Source organism: Carlito syrichta, unplaced genomic scaffold (genome assembly GCF_000164805.1).
Source record: "Carlito syrichta isolate Samal-C Ts95f unplaced genomic scaffold, Tarsius_syrichta-2.0.1 Scaffold316420, whole genome shotgun sequence".
Lineage (NCBI taxonomy): Eukaryota > Metazoa > Chordata > Mammalia > Primates > Tarsiidae > Carlito > Carlito syrichta.
The window spans coordinates 58,147-68,151 of NW_007260516.1; positions in this window are offsets into that span (position 1 = coordinate 58,147).

Consider the following 10,005-nt stretch of genomic DNA (forward strand, 5'->3'; position numbering starts at 1 on the left):
CCATTCACCTCAGCCTCCCAAGGTGCGGGATTACAGGCTGAGCCACCGAGCCCGGCTGGTAAAAGGTTCCAACGTACATGCTGTACCATCTTCTTCCAGAAGGGAAAGACAGAATGGGGCAAGAACTACATCTATATCAAGAGTCAATATCAAGAACATCCTAATTTGCTGAAAGATACCAACCCATGGATTCAGAAAGTGCTTCAAAGTCTAAAGAGGGTAATTACAAAGAAAACCACACCAAAGCGCATCACAATAAAACAGCTAAAAAACCCAAGGCAAAGAAAGCATCACAAATGGATCCAAAAAGTAAGGTATTTTACTTTCAAAGGAACAACCATAAGACTGGTAGCTGCCTCTTGAACAGAAAAGATGAAAGGCAGAAGACAATGACGGTGTGATATGAATAAGTTTTGAAAAACAAAATCTGCAAGCAATGAAAATATTTTTCAGAAGTGAAGCAACACAGATACTTCTAGACTATGAAAGACTAAGCACATTCATCATCACTGGTCTCCACAAAAGGCCACCAAACTGCTAAAGGTAGTTCTTCCAGCAGAAGAAAACTCATCTCAAAGGGAAACACAGAAATTTAAGAAAACTAGATAGGCTAAAATTGAGCAAATCTGAAGAAATGCTGACTATACAAAATAATAGCAATAATACTATAGCAACCATAATAATATCTTAAGGAGGTTAAAATATACATAGAGTTACGATGCATAGAGTTACTAAAAGCACTCTGGAGGTGGGGGAAGGTTAATGGAGTTGGATGTTGCTGGTCTTAGCACTGACTAGAATGCAGTAAGAGAACTACTTTATATTTACTCTAATAATCCAAAACACACATTAACATCTAGAGAAATTACTACAAGAATAGTGAAAGAATGTATAATCAGCATGTCAATAGAAGGGAAATAAATGAAATAATCCAAAATTTACAAATTCAAAATAAGAGAGAAAGAAAAAAAAGGTCAGTCATAAAGCAACTGAGAAAAATCAAATTTAACACAACTAATAAAGGAGACCAGGAAAGCCTAATCCCAGCACTTTGGGAAGCAGAGGTGAGAGGCTCACTTGAGCCCAGGAGTTCCAGACCAGCCTGGGCAACATAGCAAGATCTCATCTCTACAAAAATTAAAAATTAAAATTAAAAACTAGCTGGGCATGGTGGTGCACACCTATAGTCCCAGTTACTTTAGAGGCGGAGACAGGAGGGTCACTTGAGCCCAGGGGTTGGAGGCTCTGGTGAATCCTGATCATGTCACTGCACTCTAGCTTGGACAACAGAGTGAGACCCTGACTCAAAAATAAATAAATAAATAAAAATAAAACAACTAATAACGTGATAAATATTGTATTAGTTTATATTCTGTGCATTCATCGATTGCTTAGAAGTAGGAGCCAGCCTGGCTCCATGGCTCAGCCTGTAATCCTAGCACTATGGGAGGCCCAAGCGAGTGGATTGCCTGAGCCTGTGGGTTTGACACCAGTCCGAGCAACTTGGCAAGACCTCATCTCTACGATAAATCAAAAAAAAAAAAAAAATAGCTGGGCGTGGTAGTGTGCGGAAGATTGAGGCGGAAGGATGGCTGGAGCCCAGCAGGTCAACGCTGGGGTGGCCGTGGGCATGCCGCTGCACTCTAGCCTGAGTGGCAGACTGAGACTCCAATTCAAAAAAAAGAGAGAGAGAAGTAGCAGGGAGCCAGGCATGGTAGCACATGCCTGTAATTTCAGCACTTTGAGAGACTGAGATGGGAGGATAGCTTGAGGCCAAGAATTCAAGGTTGCAGTGAGTTATGATTGTGTCACTGTACTCTAGCCTGGGTGACAGAGTGAGACCCTGCCTTTAAAAAAAAAAAGAAGAAGAAGAAAAATAAGATAACTGTGGAGTGTGATGAACAAGCAAAGTCTAGTTGATTTGAATTTTAAAATGGCTAATTCATGAAACATTGATTTTCCCAAGCAAATAATAAAAATTATCAACAGTAAATAATTTTTGCTTGATTATGATGTTCTCAGCATTATATTAGTACATCTCATTTTATTATTTTGAGTTTAGTAGCCTTGTTTTACAGTTCCTCCCCTCCCCCGAGTTTCAGGTAGTATCTTAGCTTAGGCTGCTATAACAAAATACCATAGACTGGGTGGCTTAAACGACAGACATTAATTTCTCACAGATCTGGAGGCTGAGAAGTTCAAGATCAAGGCTGCTGGCAAACTCAGTGTCTGGTGAGGACATTCTTTGTAGCTTGCAGATTGCCCACCTTCTTGCTGTATTTGCATGTGGTAGACTGAAAGGAAATTCTGGTATTTCTTCCTCTTCTTATAGGAGAACTAATCCCATCTTGGGAGCTCCACCCTCATGACTTCATCTAAACCTTTTTACCTCTCAAAGTCCCCCCCTATTTTGTACCATCATATTGGGAGTTAGGGCATCAATACACGAATTTAGAGGAGACAAAAACATGCAGTCCCTAACAGACAGGCTCATACACAGCTAGAAGGTGCACCGCAAATAGCAGATCTGGGTGAACAAAAAGCAGTTTTTGTTGCTGCTGTGTTTTATTTTACTCCATAACCAACTCACTTAGTCATCACTATATATGTTAATAGTCCTGAAAAGAAGAACTTAATATCCTGTGCGTTATTTAATGTGACCATAATGAAATATGGAGATATCTTAGCCAAGATTTTCAAAGAGAAAAAAGGTATTATTTACATCACTTTAATTTTGGCAAGCCTTTCAAGTTACCAATTCACTCAAACTTACTAAGGATGTACTAAGTGTCAGATATCATACTAGGCACTGATAATGTAAACAGAAGTGGTTACCACCTCACAGAGTCACTAATAATATTAATTATAAATTAATTTTTTCCTTGATTCAATAATAATGAAAGACAATGAACAAATCATCATAAATTCTGATATGTGGTGTAAAAAAACAAAGAGATGTTCTGATAAAAAGCTATAAATGAGTGCTCTTTTAGATGGAATGGTAAGGGTCGACTGATCTCCCTAAGAACACAGCTTTTAAGCGGAGCTTGATAATTAGGATAACCCTATTATGTATTGCTCAAATTGGAACACGCTGGAAAATAAAAGGGGTACTTTTAATAATTACATAAGTTTTCAAGGCAAACCCTAATATATATGCACTCTACCTCTAAGCCAGGGTAAGACATATGGATTATTCTCTAAATGCAAGAGGAAGACACTGTGTTTTAACAAGGAAATAGTTATTATTTGACTTACACTGTTGAAAGTTCTCTCTAACTGCCAATTGGAAAATTAATGGGGTAAGAGACAACAGTGGAGGTAGAAAGAATATTCTGAGAGTATTATAGCCATCTAGGCAGGAGAGGGACAGTAGATCAGATTGACAAGGCAATGAAGGTAGAGAAAAATAGTCAATTCAAGATAAATCTTGGAGAGTATCAGCAAAAAGGTGAAGTTATACAAAATATTACGTATACATCTTAATTCATATTTTAATAAACATGCAAGCAATTATATTAAAGTTTTGTCAAGTGATCTGGAAAGGGACTTTTCAACAGCATTCACAGAGCTATAAACAGTAAGGAGAAATTGTTCAAAAGCCGTAAATTAGAAAACAAAAAAGAAGGAATTGCTCACTAACTTATCTCCCCTTTCTTCTCTACCAATTCCAGTTTGAGAGATTTTTTTTTTGTCTAATGCTTATCAATTTGTAAGTTAGCATACATTTGTTTATAAAGGCTATTTATCTCTTGTTCGTCAAATGTATAGTAAATAATTTCTCCCATTGACTTTGTTTTGAGGTCTTGGCCATTCAAAACATTTACTTTTTAATTTGTGTATAAGAAAATATACACAAATATAGCTTTACAATGTCTGGGTTATCTGATTTAGAAAGGTTTGTCCCCTTCCAAAATATTCTGTAAATATACAAAGACGTAATTCTGTTATTTTATGCACTTATGTATTTACATTTAAATCTCATATTATTTCTCTTCTTGGGGTTTCTGAATGTATTATAAATCTTTATTTTTCCTCTCACCATTTTCCAAATCTCAGGTTCTACATACCTATCTGCTGGATGTTGTCACTGATAAGCACCAAACTGAAATTAATCTCAACATTTTCCCCTATTTAAAGAAGACTCTGCTCCTCCTTGCTTATTTCTATTAATGGGACATTCATTCTTCCGGGTGCCTACTCATGAAGCTTTGGTTTCTCTTCTCCCTTCCATTACCCAACTCTCTGTCCACAGCACCACCTAAACACGCACTATATGTCATAGTTTCTGCCTCCAAAATGTGTCTTGCATCCAACCTCTCCATTTTTTTTTTCATTCTTGCTGGTGCCAATTTAATTCAGGCTTACATTATCTACGATCTGAAATATTTATTACAAAAGTATTTTCCTAAACTCCATGATGGACCAAATCAAGCCATTATTGTTTCATAAATTTTTTACAGTATCCTTTTATTTTCAAAGTAAAAATTCACTGTTCTTTATTTAACGTTATCTAGTGACTAGTGTGCAGATATGCAGTACTACACAGTAGACGAGGTTTTGGATGTTCATTTATTTATTCCCTAGTATATTTTAAGCATCTACTATTTACAAGACAAGATTCTAAATTCTGCAGATACAGCACCAACAAGTAAAATAAAATCAAGAAGGTTCCTGCACTCATCGAACTTACATTTTCGTGGATATGTCTGGGCTTGAGTCTTGAATCCAGTATTTTTAGCTTTGTGATCTTCAGTAAGTTACTTAACTTTTCTAAGTCTCTGTTCCTTTAGTCATAGGGAAAAAAATCGGAGGGAGGGAGATATAATGTGTAACATGTAGATTCTTGTAAAAAATAGAAGTTAAATAGGTTGATCTATCATGGGACTCATCCAATAAATGTTGACTCTTATTTTTCCTGACCTGTATGTTTCATCCTTTTCCTAAAACCAGCCTTAACTCACCTCTATCCCACATATTAGGGTTAATTCATGCTTTGGCCCACACCATTTTTTACAACTTATTGCATAAAGCACACGCTACACATTTTTAATATTTGCTTTCTTTTCTCATGCTGAAAACTTGTTGAACACATATTCAAACTTCAAAATGAAGCAGAACTTAAAGTACAAAAAGATTATAAGGAAGACTCTCTACATGGGGATAAAAAGGAGAATAGTAATAAGTATGAAAATTACTAGATTTCGCTTTTTTTTTATAATAATGTAACCAATCTCAACCATCATTTTTTTTCTTCCCCCAAATAGGAGGGTTTAAAATACAAAGAATCTCTCTACCTCCCTCCCCTTCATTAGAGACAAAAAGAAATCTTATTCAGGTCTCTGCTCCATTTGTGGTTCACTTTCAGTGGACAAAAGCATTCATTCCACCAATAATTATCAGGTACCTATAAGAACCAGGAGCAGTTACAAATTCTAGGAAAATCCTGGCTCCTGCTCTCATGGAGCTTGCGTTCTCAGGGAGACAATGCAGTCTGGTACAGATGCTGGAGCAGTGGTAGGGTCAGTTGGTATCCATGGAGGGTTAGTTTCAGGGTCTCCCATGGATACCAAAATCCGTGGATGGTAAAGTCCAGGATATAAAATGACGTAGTAGTTGCATAGAATCTATGGACAATCCTTTATAATTTAAATCATCTCCAGATTCATTATAATACCTAGCATGAGGTAATAATTTTTATACTGTATTGTTGAGGGAATAATGACACAAAAATGTCTGAACATGTTCAGAATAGATGCAGGTTTTTTTTGCATTTTTTATATGTTTTTCGTTAAATCTACGGATGTGGAACTCACGGGCACAGAGGGCTGACTATATAGTTAGAGATACAGAGGATCTTGGAGCTAACCCAGACAATTTTCAAACTAGTATAGAAATCTCTGTGCTACTACATATTTACCAGAACCTTTCATTCAGCCTCTTCTTGGATGCCTTCAGCAATAGGGAGCTCAGTATTTCACCCTTTCCATTTTTAAAAGGTGCAAACATTAAGAATTCTTACATTTGTCTGACTTTTCCAGTATTTTAAGGCAGCTTTATAGCTCCTTCTCAACCTTCACAACTACACAGCCTCCCAAACAGTGTTAAATATATCCAGTTGAAATCATTTCCAATCTAATATTGTTATATTGCCAATGTCCCTTCGAGTTTCATTATTATTTAAAATATTCTCTCTATATAGACTGGCCAACTCGAATATCATGAACCATGCTCCTTTTTCTGGTTTAAGCATGTTAGAATAGAAATAATCCTAAACAACATGGTCACCCCACCTGGTTGGCTCATATTAAAGCTTTGCTTCCTTCAGGATATTTCGTGTTATGAATACTTCCTGGTCTTACAGCTCAACCTGAAGGGTTCTGATGTGTCAGAAATGCAGGTAAGCAGGCAAGCCTAAGTGAAATTATATCAGTTCTTGAGATTGAGGCCAGGGTTATATGACTGATTGTCATTTAAATTAATAAAAATTTAACTATCAATCTGCAATATCCTTCAAGCCCAGAGGCAAAAGCAGAGTTTTAAGTTCAGAAGAAATTAGACAGTTCCATAATCGTTTAAGCAAAATCACTGACACTGTACTTCATGTGAACAAGGACATTAATATATTATTATTATGCCACTTGAAATATGGATATTTGCTGGCAGACAGGTTACAAAACCATCAGATTATATATAAGCGTTTTGTGACTTCTTAGGAAATGCTAACTTCTTTCATTTTTTTTTTTTTTTCAGTTGGAGTCTTACCCCACTGCTCAAGCTGGAGGGCAGTGGCAGGCTCATAGCCACCCCAGCATAGACCTGCCACCTCAGCCTTCCAAGTAGCTGGGACCACAGGTGCGTGCTTCCATGCCTGGCTAATTTTTTTGACTTATTGTAGAGACGAGTTCATGCCAATTGCCTGGGCTGGTCTCAAACCCGCAGGCTCAGGCAATCCACTCACCTCAGCCTCCCAAAGTGCTAGGATTACAGGCTGAGCCACCAAGCCTGGCCTCATTCCAATCCTTAATATTTGTTTTCCATAAATGGGTTCCATTCAGTTGAAATTTATGTGAATGTCATTAGAAACATTCAAGAACTCAGTTTTAAAATTTTTAGAAAAATTCAGTGTCTCAGATCAACACACTGTAATAAATGATCAGCATTTATTCTAATCTAAAAGAAAAAATAATTTGTTATCATCATATATATGATATATACATAGTTTTGAAAAATGCAATAGCATAATTCAAATCTTTACTTCTAATGAACAGTTTTTTCAAAAATATTCAGAGGAAATCAAGAAATATGTTCTGGGCTGGGTGCGGTAGCTCATACATCTAACCTCAGTACTTAGGGAGGCCAAGGTAGAAGGATTGCTTGAGCCCAGGAGTTCAAGACTAGCCTGGGCAACATAGCAAGATCTCGACTCTACAAAAAATTTTTAAAAATTAGCCAGGTGCAGTGGCACATACCAGCCACTTGGGAGGCTGAGATGGAAGGATGGCCTGAGCCCAGGATATCGAGTCTGCGGTGAGCCATTCCGACCTGGGTAACAAAGTGAGACCTTGACTAAAAAAAAAAAATTTTTTTAATGTTGTAAGCAGAATTACACACTGTTGAACCCACAAAGCAAGGAGAATATAAAAATGTGTAGGAAATACACATTCACTGAAAAGATGATGTTAATCAAAAACACATACACATTCACTCAAAAGATGATGTTAATCAAATGAATGCTGGCATTACCATGCAACGGGCAGGACAGTAGAATTGGCCAGGGCAACCATCTGCCAAATGTGACTTATATTCATCTTTTATTATCAGTATATATTGAGTATTATCATTTTAATACAGTTTTTCCCTTTCTTAAAATGTGCATACTTTCTTTGGCACTCTCTGTTATATGTTGACTACTTTCTTTAAGGATTGCACATATTGCAGCAGTAAAAAGAAATTGTAGTATTCAATAAATGTTTAGAAAGTTAAGATGACATAATAGTTAAAGTTTTTGAATTTTGAAATTCCTCTTCACTGTAAAGAGAAATAGAAAACAAAAATGATAACAGCAACAATAATGATTGCATAATGTTTACAAAGACTTTGGAATTTTCAACATTCTTGTGTCTCTGCTTGAAGCACATAAAATTAAAATGATATAGTCACAATTTGTTTCTTGACTTTTATATTCAGTAATTTTTAATGAAGCGACTAAATTAGGCATAACCTAGTACAGCTTTAATGTAGTTATGATGAATATATTTTACTTGATTAAAAATGATAAAACTAGAGCGCCTTAAATATTATCTTAAAAGATTCACTACTGTGTCAATTACAAATCTAGGAGAAAGGTATTTATAAGGGAATAACTATTCCGAACAGTAACTTCCTTTTGTTCATTTCATTTAATTAATGACTCAATCAACTTTCACACTTAATACTAAAATTTTCCTAAATGACACATTGGTTTGCAAAGGGAAGGGTATACAGCAGGGCTACGTCAATTTGACACTGGTGAAAATTCAGCAAGAAATCCATTTTTTATTTAATCAGGGGGAAAAAACTACTTGGTGGTGTAGAGTGATCTAATTAACTAAATAATCGCCAATTCTACATTTTGTGTTACATGATATAATGTGAATACATACCAGTAAAAAGCAAATTATTTGGATACCTAAAATCATAGGGCCTGCTCTGCCAGCAGGTATGCTAATGAGTAGATACCTTCAAGTCTTAAGGCTAAGTAAAGGAGGCAAATTTTCTCACCTCCCAGTTTTATAGGATGATCGAAGTATTTAAGAAGTTCCCTACAATAAGGATGAAAGTAGATGCAAATATCTTTGGGTAGCAACTAAAATGAACAATTTCTTCCTTCTAAATCCCCACACCCTCTAAAGAGTACCAGACAATCACACCTTCCAGCCTCATCCCTGGCTTGGCATCACTCATGCGGTCCCAGGGCCAATTTGAGCTATTATCCTTGAATCCTGTAGCCCATCGCCAGGAAATTCTCCAATACTAATAAAAAGAAATTTCTTTAACAAAAGAACACACACACACACACACACATACAAAAGCTGGGTGCCTTTTTTTCTTAAAGATTGGGTGCAAGGAGCATCTGAACGACGTCTTTAAAGCAAGCTACTTGCATACTTGCACGGGACTGCGTTTCAGTCGTGCTAAAAGTGACGGGAGTGGGTTCGCGTTCTTCTTGCGCTAAAACCAAAGCGACCTGCTCCAGGGACACCCCTGGCAGGGGTGCCGAGTGCTCCGAAAAGAGTCCTCCGCCAAGCTCGGCCATGCATTCAAAACTAACTCTGCCGGACCCGCAGGCGTGGCGAGAGAAGGACCGACCGTGGGACCCGGGGAGCCCCGGGAGCCCCCCCCCCCACCCCCCCGCGTCTCTCGCCTCCGAAGAACGGGTCGGCGCCCCCTCCTCCGCGGGAGTCGGAAGTGAAGATCGCCTCGAGCCTGCCCGACCCTCTCCGTCGGCGGTTCCCCCTCCCGGCCCAATTCGGACCCGTCTCTCGGGGCCCGGCCGCCTTCGCCTCGCTGGTCCCCAACCCCCGCCCCCCCGCCCGCCTCCAATCGCGTCCCCTCCCCGCGGTCCCAGCCGCTCCGCGCCCTGCCGGCTGCTGATTGGCGGAGGCGCTGACAGGAGGCGGGGCCTGGAAGTCCCGGCCGAACCCGCCCTCGCGTATAAGCCCCTTCTCGGCGCTCTCGCTCCATCTCTCCTCTCTTTCTCGCTCGCGGCTCCCTTCCTCCCTGGAACTGAACAGTGAAAATTCACATTGTGGATCCGCTAACGGGCACAGATGTCATGTGAAAACGCACATGCTCTGCCATCCACGCCGCCTTTCTTTCTTTTCTTTCTGTTTCCTTCTCCCCCCCTTGCTCCGTCTCCCTCTTCTTTGTAACTAACAAAACCACCACCAACTCCTCCTCCTGCTGCTGCCCTTCCTCCTCCTCCTCCTCCTCCTCCTCTCCTCCTCCTCCACCTCCTCCTCT